Raw genomic sequence first — 22,975 nt, 5'->3', positions numbered from 1 at the left:
AGGGGCATCTGGCATCACTCCCAGATTTGTCGTCATGTTCATGGCTTTTCAGTTTAATCGGAGGACAAAGTCGCAGTCAGCGCAAAGCCTCCTTTCAATTTTCGTCTACTCAAATACAGGCTGCGGGTGGTAGCCATTTTACAGTAGGCCACAATGGTCAACTTAAGTAAAGGAAACACAAAAACATAATTACTGCATGGAAATGATTATACAGTGTTATTTCCCTGCTAATACCCTTATGTGTATGTATTTATCTAGCCATTTGTGACATCAAAAGCCATTAATGCATATTAATTATAAGCGCAAAACACAATAACATCACATAAGCAACATCTATATTGTCAATTTGCTCACCAGCTTAGTTCACTTATTATTTTAGCCATGCAATAGCATTCCCACATGTAATTCTTCTGTTAATAAGGTTGGTTAGACAAGACTCGACAAATCTTTAGTAATTACTAATTAATCAGTAGTACTTTTAATAATGACATACGAAAATGAAACCGGTATTTGGTTTAAGAGTAAAAACCCTGCTCCATCAATCCCCCCTTTGGTGATATCTTATCACCACAAAAATCAAAACCCAAAAATCAATTTAATTCCCCTTTTAGAAAAAATTCAAAATGTCTTCTTGTTCATTTTTAAACTCTTGTTTCCTTATCATCTTCTCTTTTAGTTTCTATATACATACTTTCTCTCAATTCTTCTAATTCTATTTCTTGTGGATCTCTTTCTAGTTTCTTTTGTCTCTTTTTAACATTTTCTCGTGTTATTTTCTTTTTATTTCTTCTGTATCTACAACACATACACCCTAATCTAAGAATTAATAATGCAACAATTACACACGTTAATGGAAATAATACCTTACCAAATATAGTACTACCTATTTTAGCTATAAAATTCTTAATAGCAATCATCTTATTAGCCATTTTAGCCCAGATACTTTCAGCTTCCAGTGGTACTAATTCTTCATGCAAATCAGTAATATTTTTGATATAGACCTTTAGATCTTTGCTTTCGTCAGGAATGTAAGTGCAACAATGTTGAACTTTCAGCATTCCACAGACTCCACCCTCTTTTGCCAATAGAATGTCAAAGGCAAGTCGATTTTGCATCGACATAGCGCGTAAAGCAACCATTTCAGTATTTACCAAAAGAAAGCCTCCAGCGGTGCTTGTTGACAAACGATCCACCACTGTTGACAGCTTCCGAATGCCAAATGCATTCAAAGAAATTCCCACTGCTGGTATTAAAGCTCCAAAAATATCTCCTACAATTTCTGTCCATGTTTCTCTTCTGTAGCGTGTTAATGGATTAGTTTGTTCAGCATTTTCTACTCTATCCATGTGAAAAATCTTTGGAAAGACCAGGCCAACATAACATGTGCCAAACCAATGGTCAGGTAACCTGTAATAAGCCTTGTTCACACAAATATAATACACTCCCGGGAAAACTGGATCTTCTCCTCCTCTAAATCCCCATCCGGTTGCAATAAAGTATGTATCATGGCACTCACTAATCCCTATGAAATAATAATCATACTGGGATCTCTTCCTGGTAATGCATAGTTTGCCTTTCTGCGGTGCATCTATAGCCATAGTTGGACTGACTCCATTTTTCCACTCTTTTTCTTTCTCAATGTCCCACACTGTTTCACTCATCTTATGTCCTTCTGCCTTCTTATGCATGTTCAACCTTCTTCTCTCAACCATGTCTAGGAAAGTTTTCTCTTCTTCTTTCAAACTGCAGGTTAAATTATTTCTAAAAACATATCCTAATGTTAATTCTCTAGTTTCTATAAAAATCTCACCTAAAGTGTTAGCTTCTTTAGCAGGATGCAGTTCTTTATTCATAGGCAGTTGCCCAAGAATATTATCTACGTTAGACATATTATAATCTATTTTCCCTAATTGATAAAATATACGAATCAACACACTACATGAAATTCCATACGTAGCCGGAAGGTGATGATAAGTCACTCCTTCCGAAACAGAGGCAGGTAATTGCATACAGACGTAGCAATCCCTTACATCCATTGTCTTTACGTATTCGTACAATAATTTTGAAAACACATTGCTAGAAAAATCATTAATAGACCTATCCTTATGTATATATACATTGCTAGTTCTAGTTGGAACTATCTTCTGTGAACTTTTCCCTATGTTAGTCCTGTTCTCAGTATGTCCTTCTAAAGTGTCTATTGTTACTCTAAAAGAGATCAGTAGAGCAAGCACGCTCCACAGTAGCATTAATAATCCTGTACAGCAGCAGCACATCTTGCACCATCTTCTCATGAAGGTACATCTACTTTTATTATTCTCAGTGTTAGCCATCTTGTTAATTTGACCGTGTCTTTTGACTTAGCCTCTTCTACTCCACTACTGAACTTCTTAGGGCAGCAAGTACCCACCAGATTATTACAATCTATTAGTTCTTAATTTACTGCTTCACTTTCTTCTTCAAGTGACTTTCTTGGATTTATTCAATTTGGATTTTCATCACTCTTCACTCTTTCCTCATCATCATCAAACTGTATTAGGTCCTGAACATCCGTTTCTTCTCCAATGTCGGACAAGATAACTCTCAGGATTCCCACTGCTTCTTCTTCCTCAACCACTTTCAGTAAAGCCTCCTCTGGATTTCCTTGACTGTCTGCCTCTTCTCCTTGTTCAGGCAGTGCCACATACGTCCATTCTGGTGACTTATACTTCTGGTTTGGTTTTCTGATTCTTTTAGTTCCTTCAGATATCTTTGTTTCCTCTTCTTTCGTTTGGTTTTGACTTGACACTTCGTTCACCTGTTCAGCTTTCGAAGAGTTAACTCGTGTCAGTCGATATCTCAGTCTCTTTATCTTGTTGGGCCAAAGATCTCCTTTAGCATTTCTCTTTTGTTTTCCCTCTTTGTTGTTTCTCTCTCCAATCCAAGTTCTCTTTCTCAGAACTCGTCCTCCATGTATCTCATTTTCACTTTCATCAGATTCTGTCTCAGTTGCCTCTTGTTCATCAACAATCTTTCCTTCTTCAACAACTTCCTTTTCTCCAACTGTCTCTTTTTCCACCAACTGAGATTTCCCTACTTCTGTCCCTCCTCGGGTCTCAGACACGCAATCTTCTTGCTATCTACTTGTCCCTTCACCTAGCTTGTTGTCGATGTTCCCTACACCTCCTCGGGGTTTTTCCGCAATCTGTCCCTCTCTTTCTTTTTCTGTCCCTTCTTCTTCAAGAATTATCTCAGGTGGAACTTGTCCAATTTTCTCATTTGATTCAGATGTCACTTCTGTTGGAATGTTCTTTTCTTTTCTTTCTTTCTTTCTTTTTGTGTTCGTCACTGTTAGTTGGAATTTCAGTCACTTCTTCAGAATCTGGACTCGTCTCTGAAGTTTGCAATGTTCTTTTCAGAATTTCTTCTGGTGGGACGAAAGTCTCTCTTGACTCACTTTCCCCCCTTTTAGGATTCTTTTTCCTTTTTACTGCCTCACTGTCTGCATCATCACTGGAATCTGATTCTTCAAAGGGTTCTTTTCCAGTGCCGTCACTTGGGTTTGGAACTCTCAGAGTGTGACTTGCATGTATCCAATTTTTCACTCCAGCACACTTCACAGCAGTCGTTGTGGTCAGAATGACTTGTCTTGGCCTTCCCCACCTTGAAACCAGGCAATTCCTTCTTCTGTGGACTTTTATTCTTAAACAATTAGGGAGGGTCCAAGGGATTGTTTAAAGACCAAAACAGACTCAGTCCCCTGTTCAGTAATCAATAACTCAAAAAAGTCTGATGGTCTGTGTGTTAGAGAGAGACAACAGAAAATACAAATATGAAAAGTGAGAGAGAAAATGTTAAAGTGCTAATTGGCTATAAAGGATTTCCATCAATAACCAGTGATTGGTCAGTATCATCATCTGGATATCCAACCTTCCCACCACAATAAACCTCTCCAACGAGGGGTGTTGCGTGTGGTATAGGTGTCAACCAGAGCACCTGAATGTAACCCGGGAAGGGGGAAAAAAGAAGACAGCAAAGTCACTGGCTTAGTCAAAGTATGTAGATATATACCGAAAGTGATATATGAACAGTGCAGTGCAAACATGTGAAGGTTTAAAAAAGGATTTAGAGGAAAGAGGAAATTTTATTCAAGATATTCCTACTAATCCTAGGGTTAAAAATTGGTGCAGAAACAGCTTTTAACAAATAGGCTGTGTGACAATACGGTCGACATGTTTCAGCCTTCTTGACCCCATGGTCAAATGGCTTTCTTCAGGACCTTATAATCTATTTATATTGCTACTGCAACAATAAATGTAACACAAAATTGAAATAATAAGTGCGCGAAATACAACCTTCGTGGTGTATGACTCTTCGTGCAACCAGTATATATGAATTATCTGTGCAGAACAAAGAAAAAACCAGAAAAAACACAATTGCAAAGTTAAACATTCTCTCTCAAAATAAAATGTTCTCTCTCAAAATAAAATGGTGAGTATTGGACAAGGCCAATAACATATTTCAAGGTGCTTACCTGATTAGCACGAGGAGTAAGCCTCACCTCACCAGGTGCTGACTCAGGTTAAGGGAGGCCCCGCCCTATAAAGAATAAGGAAGGAAGTATGGAGACTGTTTAGCCATAAGGGTGGCGAGCTCCCAAATAAGATCAAGATAAACAGGACATCGTTCAACTGCCCTGTTAAACCCTCTGTTAGAAACTCTGTTGAAAACTTCCCAGGCAGAGAGACTATGCTATTCTCAAATATAATTCAAGCGTGTGTCTAGTAACGCAGCGTGTGCTGCATAACAGAATGTCTGTGATAAAAATGGAGCTGCATCGGCAATCACTACAGCAGTACAGCCATGCTGTAGATGATTGCACCATTGAGCCTGCGGTAAACTGCGGGTAAAAGCCGGAAGAGACTTAGACATTTAGTAGTTGATCTTCCGTCTTAGCGGAGCGCGCAGCGAATTGTGTGCAAAAAAAATTCAAAGGAGAGAAGTCATGTTGCCTACCTCTCCGTCGGTACCTCGGGATGTATCTGAGCCGTATGGGAGGTAACTGCAGAGTCGAATCGTGGACATTTAAGCGACCACGGTGTGCGTGAAATCACGTTTAGGTTAGTCGGCCAATGGCCAGTCTGTGTCGTCATTGTCAGGACAAAAACCACCAATCCTCGTGTGGTAGCGCTAAAAACTACTGAATGACATCAGCGCACCCGGAAGTAGTAGTTTTTCGAAAAAGTGTAAACTTTATCGATCTTGACAATGGGAGAAAAACTCTACCAAAGCTTATATATGTAGGGTTGTCCTATGCTAGCTGTCATAAACAGTTAATTAGGGGTAACGCCTTGTTTTAAGTTGTGTTGAAAGCAAGGGCAAAAAGTTACAGAATCTCGAGTGTGTGCACGTATTCAGTGTGTGTAACAAGGAATAATGTGCATGCAGCTGTGTGTCCAAAACAGTGTTTACTATTGGACACGATGGTGTAAGCTGGGTCATGTAAAACGATGGAACTATGCCAAAACACTCATGTGCTGAGGAGAACTCCATAGAAGTGCATGTCATTGCAATATGTATGCTAACAAACATGTATGGAGGTAGAGACAACTGAAGACAATACGGAGAATGTGAAAACAAGGTATGTCTCACAAGGAAGCCCACGGGATGTCATCATTTAAACCTTCTAAATCGCTGTGAATTTTGAAAACCCATCTTTGTTCTTTGAGAAACAAGAAACGAGATATATCACTAACATGAGATGGGACAAAAGGTTTTTCTAAACAGTCCAACAAAAATCGTTGGCTTGGTGATTTGCCTCAAGAAAGTGTCGTGTTAACCTTGTGTTCGTTTTCTTACATCTGAATGTACTCTTGTGCTCAAGCATGCGTTGTCTGACTTTCCGAGTAGTCATACCCACATACCGAAGCTTGCATGGGCACTCGATCAGGTAAATTAAGTTTTCACTATTGCAATTAGTGAAAATCCTTTGTTCCCACGGTGTCTTAGTGCCAATATCTAAAGATTTAGAGTGTTTGGTTTGTGGGCATATTGAGCAAGTGCCACATGGATGGTGTCCCTGGACCGCTGGTAAGTCCCACAGAGTACCAATTGGACGTGGTCTGTCTTCTTGAGGTCTTGTGTGGACCAGTTTGTCTCTGAGATTGCTTCCTCTCTTTAAAGAAAATAAGGGTAACTGAATCTTTTCTTTACATGAGTTAAGGAGACGCCAATGTTTCTTCACACATTTCTGAATCCCGTTAGTTAAAGTACTGAAAGTGTGAACAAAGGTTAACCGGTCTAACGGTGGTTTAGCACAAGGCGGTTCTATTAAGGCCTCTCTGTTGTTGTTGGAGGCCCGTTTGAAAGCTCTTTTGATCAAATTTTTGGGATATTTCTTCTCAATCAATTGTTCAGTAAGATTTTGCGCGTGCATCTGGTACTTAACGGATGTTGAGCAGTTGCGTCTTACACGTAAAAATTGTCCGTAAGGGAGATTATCTCTGAGTGATCTAGGGTGTTGACTGTCATATCGAAGAAGAGAGTTGCGGGACATAGGTTTTTTGTAAAGTTCACTTTCTAATCCAGTAGGAGTAGTAAAGATAGATAGATCCAGAAAAGCCAATTTATCTTTGTGCGCTTCAACTGTGAACTTCAAGAAATTGTTTCTGGTATTCAACCAATGTAAAAAGGAATAGATCAATGCCAGATCTCCACGCCATACTACAAGGGTGTCATCGATGAAGCGCTTCCATAGTCTGATGGAGTCGAGGAAGGGATTGTCCTGATTGAGCACGTGTGTCTGTTCAAAAGAATGCACATAAAGATTGGCTAGACTTGGAGCAAAAATGCTTCCCATGCTGGTACCGGAGACTTGAAGGTATACAGTATCTTCAAATTTGAAAACGTTTTCTTTCATAGCCAAATGTGCAAGCGTCATAATAAAGTGAACAGGAGTGATGGAGTCCAAAGTCGTGTTGTTCAGAATGGAGAAGATGGTCTCAAGAGTCTCATCTTGAGGAATAGATGTATACAATGATTCTACATCAAATGATACTAAAAGATCTTTTTCGATATCAAAGTCTACCGTAGGTAGTAGGCGTAAGACATCTTTGGTATCTTGTAGATAGGTTGGCATATCTTTTACCAAAGGCCGCAGGAAATGGTCCACGAAAGTGGACAAAGGTTCTAGTAATGATCCTTGGCCTGATATAATGGGCCTTCCTGGTGGTGGACGTTGAGTTTTGTGTACTTTCGGTAAAGTATAAAAGTATGGCATCACAGGATGAGGAGTATGCAGAAACATTGCTTCTTGTGAAGTGATCCAACCATTGGCTAAAGCTTCTTCCACTGCTTCAGTGATGGCTTTTTTGATTCTCTCTGTTGGATCTTGTTGGAGAGGTTGGTAAAATCTCCTATCTGCTAGTTGCCTTATACATTCCTGACGATATGTTTCAGTGTCCTGGATGACAACAGCTCCGCCTTTGTCGGCCGGCTTGATTACAATTGTCTGGTCTTGCTTGAGTTCTTTCAATGCCAATCGTTCCTGCTTCGGGAGATTACTATATTGATTTACCTTCTTCTTATTATTACATAAGGTTGTGATCTCTTCCGTAACAGCTTTCTCAAAAGTCAAAACTTGGGGAGGTACGCTGTGTAGTGGAGGATTGAAGGTAGATCGATTCTTCAGACCAGTGTTAGTCTCCTCTGTAGTAGTAGGGGGCATATCTTTGTTGTTAAAAAAGAAATGTAATCGTATTTTGCGGAAGAATTTGGCCAAGTCGCACTGTACTTGAAAATCATCTCCATGTGTTGTCGTAACAAAACCAAGCCCTTTGTTAAGGACTGATATCTCATCTGTTGTCAGGATCTTCTTGCTTAGATTGAGTACTAGATTGTCTCTGTGCTCGTTCCTGGTTGAGGTTGTCCCTTCTTGGTTTGGCTGCGTGTACTCATTTGTTGAGGCATTGATGTCGGCAAATTCCAGTGTACCTGTGACTGTCGTCCTCTTCTTCTTCCTCTGGGCCTCCCTTGGCCAGACCCTAAAAAAGGCTGGTAACTAGGGTCCTGTTGATGCATTAGGAACGGATTAGGTGGTAATGGCTGAAAAGGCTGAGGGGGAGGGGGGTATCCCCAAGGTGTCGGAGGCCACCATTGTTGGAAGTGGGGTGTATACTGTCCCCTCCAGTTCCTTCTGTTACCGCGTCCCCTATATTGTGGCCTGTTCATTTCTGGGCCTTCACTCTCATTGATGTCATCATCAGAACTACTCCCTGAATATGTAGACCCATAGCGACGTCCTTTTTTGTTAAACTCAGGTGGAGTATAGGTGTCACTGGTGTAAGGATATATCACCTCATGTTTGAATTTGGCTAAGTCTTTCTTGAACTTATCAATCTTGGAGGTAAGTATTGAATCTTTAAGTTCTTTGTTACTCTTATTCACCTCTTCTTGTTTTTTTTTTAAAGAGAGTAGCTGTAACAGTGACCTTAATTTGGGCCTCCAAAACCTGTATCTCAAGAAGAATGGCGTCTGCAACGCGCTTGGCTGTACTGATTATTAAGATAAGCCAATCGCGCGTGCAGCGCCAAGCTATGAGGGACCAATCTTTTAAAAAACTTTTGTCTTGTAAGAACAGGCGAGGGGCGTTAGTGACGATTAAGCCTGACGGGGCACAATTACCCCGTAAATATTCAGCCATAATTGCGCCATGTATCGTAGTCCGTGTATGTGATTTTTTCAAGGACAATATCTGGCTCCAATCATCTATATTAGTGCCTGGTAAAGCAAAAGCATTTTCTAAGATGCTCGGTGTGTTGTCCAATATGGATTGGTAAATGGAATCATCGTATGCTAAACCGCTGAATTCTGCCATGTTAGAGAACAAAATATGTGTCTGTCTAATCTGCTATGGAATGGGAAAGTTAGCAACAGAGTAAACAGAGCGGAATCTCGAGACTTGTTTGATTGGCTGGTTAGATTAACCATGTAGACTACCAATAACTAGTGTAGTCAAAAAGAAAGTTAAAACGGACCCGCAGCCATCAGCTGCGCGTGAATTGGAAAACAATTAGGGAGGGTCCAAGGGATTGTTTAAAGACCAAAACAGACTCAGTCCCCTGTTCAGTAATCAATAACTCAAAAAAGTCTGATGGTCTGTGTGTTAGAGAGAGACGACAGAAAAGACAAATATGAAAAGTGAGAGAGAAAATTTTAAAGTGCTAATTGGCTATAAAGGATTTCCATCAATAACCAGTGATTGGTCAGTATCATCATCTGGATATCCAACCTTCCCACCACAATAAACCTCTCCAACAAGGGGTGTTGCGTGTGGTATAGGTGTCAACCAGAGCACCCGAATGTAACCCGGGAAGGGGGAAAAAAGAAGACAGCAAAGTCACTGGCTTAGTCAAAGTATGTAGATATATACCGAAAGTGATATATGAACAGTGCAGTGCAAACATGTGAAGGTTTAAAAAAGGATTTAGAGGAAAGAGGAAATTTTATTCAAGATATCCAGGACACTGAAACATATCGTCAGGAATGTATAAGGCAACTAGCAGATAGGAGATTTTACCAACCTCTCCAACAAGATCCAACAGAGAGAATCAAAAAAGCCATCACTGAAGCAGTGGAAGAAGCTTTAGCCAATGGTTGGATCACTTCACAAGAAGCAATGTTTCTGCATACTCCTCATCCTGTGATGCCATACTTTTATACTTTACCGAAAGTACACAAAACTCAACGTCCACCACCAGGAAGGCCCATTATATCAGGCCAAGGATCATTACTAGAACCTTTGTCCACTTACGTGGACCATTTCCTGCGGCCTTTGGTAAAAGATATGCCAACCTATCTACAAGATACCAAAGATGTCTTACGCCTACTACCTACGGTAGACTTTGATATCGAAAAAGATCTTTTAGTATCATTTGATGTAGAATCATTGTATACATCTATTCCTCAAGATGAGCTTCTTGAGACCATCTTCTCCATTCTGAACAACACGACTTTGGACTCCATCACTCCTGTTCACTTTATTATGACGCTTGCACATTTGGCTATGAAAGAAAAAAAATTCAAATTTGAAGATACTGTATACCTTCAAGTCTCCAATACCAGCATGGGAAGCATTTTTGCTCCAAGTCTAGCCAATCTTTATGTGCATTCTTTTGAACAGACACACGTGCTCAATCAGGACAATCCCTTCCTCGACTCCATCAGACTATGGAAGCGCTACATCGATGACATCCTTGTAGTATGGCGTGGAGATCTGGCATCGATCTCTTCCTTTTTACATTGGTTGAATACCAGAAACAATTTCTTGAAGTTCACAGTTGAAGCGCACAAAGATAAATTGGCTTTTCTGGATCTATCTATCTTTACTACTCCTACTGGATTAGAAAGTGAACTTTACAAAAAACCTATGTCCCGCAACTCTCTTCTTCGATATGACAGTCAACACCCTAGATCACTCAGAGATAATCTCCCTTACGGACAATTTTTACGTGTAAGACGCAACTGCTCAACATCCGTTAAGTACCAGATGCACGCGCAAAATCTTACTAAACAATTGATTGAGAAGAAATATCCCAAAAATTTGATCAAAAGAGCTTTCAAATGGGCCACCAACAACAACAGAGAGGCCTTAATAGAACCGCCTTGTGCTAAACCACCGTTAGACCGGTTAACCTTTGTTCACACTTTCAGTACTTTAACTAACGGGATTCAGAAATGTGTGAAGAAACATTGGCGTCTCCTTAACTCATGTAAAGAAAAGATTCAGTTACCCTTATTTTCTTTAAAGAGAGGAAGCAATCTCAGAGACAAACTGGTCCACACAAGACCTCAAGAAGACAGACCACGTCCAATTGGTACTCTGTGGGACTTACCAGCGGTCCAGGGACACCATCCATGTGGCACTTGCTCAATATGCCCACAAACCAAACACTCTAAATCTTTAGATATTGGCACTAAGACACCGTGGGAACAAAGGATTTTCACTAATTGCAATAGTGAAAACTTAATTTACCTGATCGAGTGCCCATGCAAGCTTCGGTATGTGGGTATGACTACTCGGAAAGTCAGACAACGCATGCTTGAGCACAAGAGTACATTCAGATGTAAGAAAACGAACACAAGGTTAACACGACACTTTCTTGAGGCAAATCACCAAGCCAACGATTTTTGTTGGACTTTTTTAGAAAAACCTTTTGTCCCATCTCATGTTAGTGATATATATTGTTTCTTGTTTCTCAAAGAACAAAGATGGGTTTTCAAAATTCACAGCGATTTAGAAGGTTTAAATGATGACATCCTGTGGGCTTCCTTGTGAGACATACCTTGTTTTCAAATTCTCCGTATTGTCTTCAGTTGTCTCTACCTCCATACATGTTTGTTAGCATACATATTGCAATGACATGCACTTCTATGGAGTTCTCCTCAGCACATGAGTGTTTTGGCATAGTTCCATCGTTTTACATGACCCAGCTTACACCATCGTGTCCAATAGTAAACACTGTTTTGGACACACAGCTGCATGCACATTATTCCTTGTTACACACACTGAATACGTGCACACACTCGAGATTCTGTAACTTTTTGCCCTTGTTTTCAACACAACTTAAAACAAGGCGTTACCCCTAATTAACTGTTTATGACAGCTAACATAGGACAACCCTACACATATCAGCTTTGGTAGAGTTTTTCTCCCATTGTCAAGATCGATAAAGTTTACACTTTTTCGAAAAACTACTACTTCCGGGTGCGCTGATGTCGTTCAGTAGTTTTTAGCGCTACCACACGAGGATTGGTGGTTTTTGTCCTGACAATGACGACACAGACTGGCCATTGGCCGACTAACCTAAACGTGATTTCACGCACACCGTGGTCGCTTAAATGTCCACGATTCGACTCTGCAGTTACCTCCCATACGGCTCAGATACATCCCGAGGTACCGACGGAGAGGTAGGCAACATGACTTCTCTCCTTTGAATTTTTTTTGCACACAATTCGCTGCGCGCTCCGCTAAGACGGAAGATCAACTACTAAATGTCTAAGTCTCTTCCGGCTTTTACCCGCAGTTTACCGCAGGCTCAATGGTGCAATCATCTACAGCATGGCTGTACTGCTGTAGTGATTGCCGATGCAGCTCCATTTTTATCACAGATATTCTGTTATGCAGCACACGCTGCGTTACTAGACACACGCTTGAATTATATTTGAGAATAGCATAGTCTCTCTGCCTGGGAAGTTTTCAACAGAGTTTCTAACAGAGCGTTTGACAGGGCAGTTGAACGATGTCCTGTTTATCTTGATCTTATTTGGGAGCTCGCCACCCTTATGGCTAAACAGTCTCCATACTTCCTTCCTTATTCTTTATAGGGCGGGGCCTCCCTTAACCTGAGTCAGCACCGGGTGAGGTGAGGCTTACTCCTCGTGCTAATCAGGTAAGCACCTTGAAATATGTTATTAGCCTTGTCCAATACTCACCATTTTATTTTGAGAGAGAACGTTTTATTTTGAGAGAGAATGTTTAACTTTGCAATTGTGTTTTTTCTGGTTTTTTCTTTGTTCTGCACAGATAATTCATATATACTGGTTGCACGAAGAGTCATACACCACGAAGGTTGTATTTCGCGCACTTATTATTTCAATTTTGTGTTACATTTATTGTTGCAGTAGCAATATAAATAGATTATAAGGTCCTGAAGAAAGACATTTGACCATGGGGTCAAGAAGGCTGAAACATGTCGACCGTATTGTCACACAGCCTATTTGTTAAAAGTTGTTTCTGCACCAATTTTTAACCCTAGGATTGGTAGGAATATCTTGAATAAAATTTCCTCTTTCCTCTAAATCCTTTTTTAAACCTTCACATGTTTGCACTGCACTGTTCATATATCACTTTCGGTATATATCTACATACTTTGACTAAGCCAGTGACTTTGCTGTCTTCTTTTTTCCCCCTTCCCGGGTTACATTCAGGTGCTCTGGTTGACACCTATACCACACGCAACACCCCTTGTTGGAGAGGTTTATTGTGGTGGGAAGGTTGGATATCCAGATGATGATACTGACCAATCACTGGTTATTGATGGAAATCCTTTATAGCCAATTAGCACTTTAAAATGTTCTCTCTCACTTTTCATATTTGTCTTTTCTGTTGTCTCTCTCTAACACACAGACCATCAGACTTTTTTGAGTTATTGACTTTTATTCTTACCCAGTCCCCTGGGCTCAGACCATGGGCTGGTTTCTTTTCAAGTGTGGTGGCGTCTTCTCCAACCTGGTGAAACACAGAATGAACTGCGTCAGCCAGGCCTTTACAGTAATCCAAAATCATGTCATCAGTTATAGTCATCATCTTGTTGACTGGTACAAAGGCATGTCTCATAGCACGTCTTATGATAATTTCATGTGGACTCAAACCTGTTGTTCTGTCTGGAGTAGACCTAATTGTCATCAGGACTAGAGGCAAGACATCAGGCCATTTCATTCCTGTGGCTAAGCACATTTTGCCAATTCTGTTTTTGATGGTACCATTCATCTGTTCAACCACACCAGAAGCGTCTGGTCGGTAAGCACAATGTAGCTTCTGCTGTACACTCAATGCTTCAACGATCAAACCCATGATTTCATTATAAAAGTGTCCTCCTCTGTCTGATTCAATGGTCACTGGGAACCCATACCTTGGGATGAATTCTCTTAACAGTAGCTTGGCCACTGTTATCCCATCATTTCTTCTTGTTGGAAATGCCTCCACCCACCTGGAGAACAAACAGACTACCACCAGGACATACCTTAATCTATTGACTTGGGGCATTTCGATGAAGTCTATCTGCATTCTTGTGAAGGGTCCTCCCTCCTTGCCTATTGTACCTAGGCTCACCACTGTTCTCTTTCCAGGATTGAATTGCTGACATATCAGGCATCTCTGACAGAGACTCTCTGCCAACAGCCTGAATTTTGCATTGTACCAGGTCTGCTTAAAGGCCCTTATCATAGCATCTCTTCCCAGGTGTCCCTGACCATGATACATCCGTGCCATTATTGACAACATGGTATTGGGCATGACTGGTCTTCCATCCCTATAGACCGACACGTGATCTTTTTCTCATGGTGCACAACCTGCTTTCACCCAATTTCCTCATCTCCTGCCTCATCCTGCAACTGTTTTACTTCCTCCCATGTTCCCACCACATTAGTAAACATTAAGGAACAAGAAGACATTTCCCTTTCTTTACTCCGGTTAATGGAGCGATTATTCCTTGCACAGTACTGTGCTATGTCATTGGCAAATTTGTTCCCAAGGGTGACAAAATCATCACCTTGACCATGAGCAGCACATTTTACAACAGCTAGTTCTTTAGGCAGCTGTATCGCCTCAATCAATTTTCCAACCACTTCAGCATTCTTTATGGGAGTTCCACTTGAGGTCAGGAAACCTCTTTGTAGCCATAACTGGCCAAAATCATGGACAACTCCGAAGCCATACTGGCTGTCAGTCATCACAGTCACTCTCACATTTCTTCCAATCTTGCAAGCTTTCATTAGTGCCACCAATTCTGCCACCTGAGCGGATTTAACTCCTTTCAGAGGTGATGCTTCCACAACTCCTGAAACTGTACACACAGCATATGCAGCACTCAACACTCCTTCATCTGTTCTCAGACAAGATCCATCCACAAACAACACATGATCACTTTCAGGCAGTGGCAGATCTCTTATGTCTGGTCTTGGTTTTGTACAGTAATCAAGCACATCCAGGCAATCATGATCAACATCATCTTTCACTCCCACACTTTCAGCATCTGGCAACAGCGTTGCTGGATTCTCATTCACACATCTCTCAAGGCTCACATTTGTTGCACCAAGAATGACTTTCTTATATTCAGTCAGCCGACTATGAGACATGAACTGTGTCCGGCTCCTTGTTAAAAGGATTGCCACATCATGAGGTACGAATACCCGTACAGGATATCCCATTATAATTCCCTCACTTTGTTCCAGACTTCTGCATGTAGCAGCTACTGCTTTCAGGCAACCTGGTAAACCCACAGCTACTGGGTCAAGTGTTGATGAGAAGTATGCAATTGGCCTCCTCAGACGTCCATGTTTCTGGATTAACACTGAAAGTGCACATCCATTTCTCTCACTGCAGTACAGCTCAAATACTTTTTCGTAATCTGGCATTCCTAGGGCAGGAGCTTCACATAGCGTGTTCTTTAACTCTTTAAATGCTGCCATTTCTTCTGGGTTTAATTCCAATGGGTCTTTCACCTCACTTTTTGTCAATTTAATCAGTGGCTTGGCAATCAAGGAAAAGTTACTTATCCACTGACGACAATAACCAACCATTCCCTGGAACATTCTCACTTCTCTTTGTGTCATTGGGGCTCTCATCCCTCTGATAATTTTGATCCTGTCAATGGTCACTTTCCTCAGGCCTTTCTCAATATTATGTCCCAGATACTGGACTTCTTTCTTGCAGAATTGCAATTTGGCTGGAGATACTTTTAATCCTCCATCTGCCAAGTGATTCAGTAAAGCAATGGTGTCTACTTCACAAGCTTCACGTGTTTTTGATGCCACAAGCAGGTCATCAATGTATTGGACCAAAACTGAATTTTCAGGCATTGTTAAACTCTCCAGAGATTTCTTCAGCAATTGATTAAATATAGAAGGGCTCTCTGTATACCCCTGTGGAATTCGGCACCATGCCAAAATTCGCTCTCCAAATCTAAATGCAAAAATCGGCTGGCTGTCATGATGCAACGGGATTGAAAAGAAAGCATGGCACAAATCAATTACTGTGTGCCATTCTGCATCATGGGGAATCTGACACAAAATCACTGATGGATTTGGCACAATGGGACAACAATCTTGTTAATTTTTCTCAAATCCTGTACTATTCTGAACTTTCCATTGGGTTTCTTCAGTCCCATTATTGGTGAATTACATGGGCTGCTCAATATCTCCCTTAACACCCCCTGCTGGATCATTTTCTCAATTATGGGTGTTATTCCTTCAATTATTTCAGGTGGCAGTCTGTATTGTGGGATGTTTGGGTAAACCACTCCATCTTTTACAGTAATTTTTACTGGATCTACATTTCTCATCAGGCCCACATCTTCTCCAGTAAAATCCCAAACTGCTGCTTTTACTGTCTGTTTTAATTCTGGGGGTAATGCATCCGGATTAAACACAGCATATGTTCCCATAGCCTCACTATCCCTGTTATCTAGGGTCATTCTGTATAGGACATCCTCATCTGGTGTCTCAAAGGTTATTCCATCTGGGGTACAGAAAATAGTGCAATTCATCTTGCACAGCAAATCCCTGCCTAACAGGTTCACAGGACTGGTGTCACACACCACAAAACGGTGCATGTCTGAGAATTTCCCTATTCTAACCCTTACTGGTTCAGTAAGATGAGTTTTGATCTGTGTGTTGGACACACCAACTACTTGGATTGCTTCATCCGAGAGAGGAAGATTATTTATATCAGCTGACCTGACAGTTGATCTCGTGGCTCCTGTGTCAACTAGAAAAGTAACACTTTCACCATTGATTTTTCCATCTACAAAAGGTCCAGCCTGGTCTATTTCTAGAGTTGCACCAAGTACGCACTCTTCCTCCTCTCTTCGGCACCGTCAGAATTCTCCCTCAGAATCACTTCCCTCATTCCTTAGCCAATATTGTGATACTGTGCTTGCGCGTTTTGGCTTGTTTACCTGTTCTTCATCGTAGAACCCCGAATCCTGGCTGTACTTCTGGGATCCTCTTCTTTGTGGCAAGGGTGGTTTTGGCACCTGATTCTGCTGCTTAACAGCCTTCTGCTGTTGCTGCTGCTGACCACACCCCTCACTCTGCACCTGTGAATTCAATGATGGATTGTCATCATTAGTAGACGGTGGATTCTTACACTCGGATTTCCAGTGCCCTAATTTTCCACAGTTGTGGCAGGGAAACCTTTTCTTTGCTTCCTCAATATTGCCTTTCCCTTTTCCTGGGCCAAATCTGGGTTTATTTCCTGCGTTATTTGCTTGTTCAACCAACTGAGCTCCCTGTCTTTCTGCAACTTTCACCTGTGCCCACATTGCCTTTTCCTTCAGTTTCCTTTGCTTTGCCACAATCTCATCACTGAAGTATTTTGCATGTCTCAGGATCTCATCAATCTTTTTGCTCTGCCAGTCTACGGTATGCTGCCTTATCATTTCACTGATTTCAGGTCGCAAGCCATACACAAATCTATATACAAAATGGCTCAGATCCTTATCACCCAGATGTTCATCTCCACTGAACTGTTTGAAAGCCAGTATTAGTCTTTCATAGTAAGCATGGACTGATTCTTTCACTTCTTGATGTGTTCGATCTATTTTAACCCAGTCTGTTTCCTTGGGGGGTACCTTATTTTTCAGGAAAGCCATAACCTGCTCATACTTTTTCATGACCTCCGGGTCTGGAGCTCCTGTCTTTGGATCTCTCGGGTATTCTTTAGTGGGCCAGTCTATGACTATCTTACATTCTGCCCACAAGTCTATCAAACAGACTATTCAGGTCGATCCACAGCACTTTTGACAACTTCACAAATCTGTCAACCTGTCTATACCACTCGACGGGCTTCTCTCTTAGTCGAGGGAAATCATTTGTAAATGACAAAATATCTTGTCTGGTCCATGGGACATGTACGTACCCTCCTCCTGGAATCTCCCTCATGGGATAAGCTGTCACTGCTTTCTCCTTTTCTTTCATAGGGAATGTTGAGTAAGTTCTGTCTGCTGCATCCTCTCGTTTTCTATACCATCTATCTTTCCATATCTCCACATCTCCCCATTTTCTCAGCAAAGCAATCATCTCCTTAATCTGCCCTGTCCGGCCTACATTATTCAGATTCTCAATGTCCTTATCTGTAAAATCCACTCGGTAAGGCTTTTGTAAAGCTTTTACCTTCTCCATGTCGATTCCCATTTCACTGGCTATTCCTTTCAACCTGTCATGTATGTTCTTTGCTCTCCTTGTGATACTTTTACACAGAAATAGTATTTCCCCCTCCTGATAATTTTTCAGCGTTTCTGTAGGGATTGTTCCTACAATCAGCTCTTCCATTTCCATACGTAGTCTAGCTACATCAATTCCCTGGGATTCCTTTTCTTTCCTCTGCAAAGCTTTCAGCCAATCATTCAAATCTTCAGCAGTTATCCCCATGGATTTTTCTGCACCCACTGGTTTTGTCACTCTTTGTGGTTCTAAGATCGATCCTCCAATCATTCTGTTCCCTTCCACACAACCGGAATTCAAACCTGAGTTAGTCTGCACATTCAACTCTCCTCCACATATGGTATGTCTCCACTGATTTTCTCCTGATCTCCACTGATTTTCTCCCGTTCTCATTTCTGTCTGCTCTGGAGGAACAATCAATCTGTTGCCTACATATGGAACTGTCAAACCACCTTCACCAATCCTCTGCTTTTCGAAAACAGGCATAACCGGACCTATTGTTACAGGCACCGTAACTGCTTCAAGATTTTTGGTCAGTTCTCTGATTTTCTCTGTCAATTCAAATGTGGTTCTTGCTAGTTCTCTGGTCTTTTCATCCTCAATTTCATTCTCCCTCTCTCTCTCTCTCTCTCTCTGCAAGAGAGTTACTGCTTTTCAACTCAGGAGTCATGACTTCTGTCTTTATAATCCGCAGGGTGTCTCTCATTGGGGTAACTGATGTTCCTACCTCTGGTTCTCGTCTATACGGGGGTGGTCTTTTGTAGAACATGTCATCTAAGACATCATCATCAGACTCATTCGCCCCATACCTCCTTGTTTCTACATTATGTTCTTTTTCTGAACACTTTTCCCCTTCTGTCTCCTCTGCAGTTCTTACAGGATATAATCCCTCAGTCATACTGGCATCTCGCCATCTTCTCATCCAGTCATGATGAGTTTCGCGATCATACTTTCGCCCGAACATATACCTGTAATTTCCTCCACTCCTCTGCTTTTCTCACTCATGCATTTCATCTTCCCATTCAGTCAATGCCTCAAACTGCGTCGGCCTAGGCCGAGGCTCTAGACTCATCATCCTCTCCCGTAAGTTTCTCAGTACGGCCAGATTAAATGAGCCATGTTCCGGGAAAGCTAAAACTCTATCCTCTTTGGTATACTTTACCCAGTTGTCTAACCAAATACAGGTATGATACCCATATTTCGCAACCATGAAGGATGCGGTGGTTCTTATCGGAGGAAGTAACTGTCCTTCCCTAGTCACAATATCCTTATCCTTGTCAAACCAGTTCTTAACCTTACTAAACAAGGATTTCTTTTTCTTTTTCTCAGCGTGGTAATACATTTTCTTATTTTCCGCAACCCTTTTGTCTTTTCTACAACTGTACGATCTCCTGTCCAATTGCAGCGCAACTCACACTAACGCACCAATCCTGGAGCGTCTACGTCACTGATTCAGTCCACGAATCCCAGCGTGACTCACACCAACGCACCAATCCTGGAGCGTCTACGTCACCCTGTATGTCTCCCAATCCTTGAGCGGCGTACACTAGCACACCAATCACCGTGCTTCCACCGTTCTTACCCACTGTCCAATCACAGCGCGGACTTCCTGACGTCAGCAGTCGCTGCAGCAGCTTCTGCTCCTGTCTCCTGTCTCTCTCGTCTACCCCTCCTTTACAAAACTACTTGGTAGACTTTGTTTTAATTTCTACGAGTCTGTTAGTTACAACATACAAACATCTCCATTGTCTGCTTCGCTAGCCACAGAACAGCCAAAGACCTTTCCCACGAGAATTCCGCCTTTCCCGAGAGCAGCGCTTACCTCTGCCCCACTACGGAATCGTTACTTCCGTTGATAAAGTAGCACATCCCTCTACTCTACCCTTCTAGCTAGCACCAATTAACTGATTTCTCCGGAATGCTCCTAAGAGTTTCTCAATTAACCAGAATGCCTTCTCATTCACGCACTTTCACACCAGAAAATGTAGTACATTCACACAGAATTCTGTCTTTCCCGAGAACAGCGAACAGTCTGTCCTACTACAGAATTATATCACACGTTAACAAAACAGCGCTTACCTCTGCTCTGTCCTTCTAACAAGCTCAGAGAATACCTATTACCTTTCTAGTGATAAGCGTTATCGGAATGCCATAAGGATCCCCGTTACCTAAGACCAGAACTTCACAGATAACCTTCGCTATCATATACACTTCTCTCACACAGAAAATACGTTTCTAATGGCAACACACGGCGATGCTACCTCATCGAACCCAGACAATGCAACGCGCAACTTCAATTGTCACACGTTTTCCCCTGTCTACACACAGGGCCTACAATCCCGCCTTTTCCGAGAGCAGCGCTCCCTCTGCCCTACTACAGAACTGTCACCGACTTCCTACGTCCCAGAAGCCGTGCACACTACATAAAACTCAATACGACTTCAACATACAGTGTTAGTACAAATATCGATATCAATCAATAATCAATTAGCTTATATACACGCAAATTCACCAGATCAAGACAATAGTTAACCATCATTCTGCTACCAAGAAACTGGTGCAGATCGGAGCTTCCGAATCCCCTCTACTTCCACGGAGTGATTTCGCAGTCACACGCATACACACACATCACACGCTGGTGGGGCCCATAACACCAACATTCATCCTACCACTCTATCCGTGCCATGTATAAGGGGAAACACTTTTCAACACCTAACCAATCTGCATGTACCCTGAGGTTAATGGCATCAACTAGTTGCTATAGATTTGGTGAAACATCTTAACACTCTAAATATTCAATAAACATGACAATACAATAACCACCCGACACAGTAATTCAAACTGAATATTGTTTATCTAAAATTGTAAGAAAAGCCAATTAAATGCAAGATCATCATCTCTATATTTACCTATTCTGGCTAAAAGTCGTTTTCTAAGTCAGAAACGGTCCTCATCAAATAGTTAAAGTTCTCTAGCCGTCATGTAGAGTCACCATCCTCTCCGTCAGCATCGGGACCTCTGATCATTGGTTCGGGAAGACGTGGCGCTAGACCTCTCTAGTCTACTAATATTTATACCAAATTTACATTCCAAATGCTGCAAACATATCTTTTCAAAACAGTTGAATGGCGGAAATTAAGTCGTCTTGGTACATTAGGTTACAACGATGGATTTTCTCACGTATTGATAGTCTCAAATAATGAATAGAAATTAGAGGTCCATAACTAATTCGTTACTTCTACGGATGTCTCTTTAGGATAAAATGTATCTCATCCATGGGACCATTATAAGTTCATCAGGTCGGATTTGGGATTTGCAACAATTCTTCATGTTCAGGGGCATCTGGCATCACTCCCAGATTTGTCGTCATGTTCATGGCTTTTCAGTTTAATCGGAGGACAAGGTCGCAGTCAGCGCAAAGCCTCCTTTCAATTTTCGTCTACTCAAATACAGGCTGCGGGTGGTAGCCATTTTACAGTAGGCCACAATGGTCAACTCAAGTAAAGGAAACACAAAAACATAATTTCTGCATGGAAATGATTATACAGTGTTATTCCCCTACTAATACCCTTATGTGTATGTATTTATCTAGCCATTTGCGACATCAAAAGCCATTAATGCATATTAATTATAAGCGCAAAACACAATAACATCACATAAGCAACATCTATATTGTCAATTTGCTCACCAACTTAGTTCACTTATTATTTTAGCCATGCAATAGCATTCCCACATGTAATTCTTCTGTTAATAAGGTTGGTTAGACAAGACTCGACAAATCTTTAGTAATTACTAATTAATCAGTAGTACTTTTAATAATGACATACGAAAATGAAACCGGTATTTGGTTTAAGAGTAAAAACCCTGCTCCATCAGTGATGCCTACCTCTAGGCTAAGTGCTGTTTTGGAGTCGGGACCTCATCTTTTCATTGGTCATCTGGGCCCTTCCATCGACTCATGGTGGCTGCCACAGGGGCAACACTGTGACTGCATCTTCCTCTCCTGCAGCCATGCCCACCAGCAGCCCATGAGCAAGATTCTCCTACCGTAGACTTTTTGGCCATCACAAGAGACAAAACTGGCAAAACTAGACCTGGTCCCGATGCCTTCCTCAAGATATGGGAACCCTCCTAGTGGGTGTTTTCCAACAGCCTTTGACCCACGCACGCTGAAGGACCACACTTATTTGCATCAGTACCAACCATAGAACTTTCATCTTTTCCAGGGCCTCCTCATCTGAAGCCACAAAGTGGGCAACCTGGATCTATCGCCTTGAAACGTACTTCGCAGCAGTGGGCCTGGAAGAGGATAGGCATTGCCCTATGCTCCTTCGTCTAGGCAGCGTTACCATACACTTTGATATGTTTGCCCCCACAACACTTATAGAAATATCAAAGCGAATAATGAAAACGAAATCTAGCTACCCGTATGACCCCTGTCCAATCTCCATCATTGAACTAGCTTCGGAACCAGTACCTCAGGTGCTTTCCTCCCTCATAAACTCCATGTTCTCAGTAGGCTACTTCCCCAAAATCTGGAAGAGCGCATCTATCCTGCCTCTACTGAAAAAACCCACTCTGGACCCTAAAGACCCAAATAATTTCAGGCCAATCTCAAGACTCCCTCTCCCGGCGAAAATAGCAGAAAAACTTATGAACTCACAACTAAGTAGGTTCCTGCTAGACGCTCAGGCACTGGCTCCCTCTCAGTTCGGTTTCAGAGCCGGGCATAGCACCGAGTCAGCCCTTATCAAGTCAACAGAAGAGATTAGGTCCTCACTCGATCTAGGAGTTAAAGCTGTGATGATCATGTTGGATCTCTCCGCGGCCTTCGACATGGTCCATCATGCCCTTTTGATGGACCGTCTGAGGGAGATTGGAATTCATGGTACCGCTTGGGACCTACTTGAATCCTTTCTCTCCAATAGGCTTCAAACAGTTGCCTTAGGGGATTTCGCCTCTAAACCGTTCTCCCTGCCTTGTGGAGTCCCTC

The sequence above is a fragment of the Triturus cristatus genome, chromosome 6 (assembly GCF_964204655.1).
Source record: "Triturus cristatus chromosome 6, aTriCri1.1, whole genome shotgun sequence".
NCBI classification, from domain to species: domain Eukaryota; kingdom Metazoa; phylum Chordata; class Amphibia; order Caudata; family Salamandridae; genus Triturus; species Triturus cristatus.
This window is presented reverse-complemented; position numbering follows the sequence as displayed.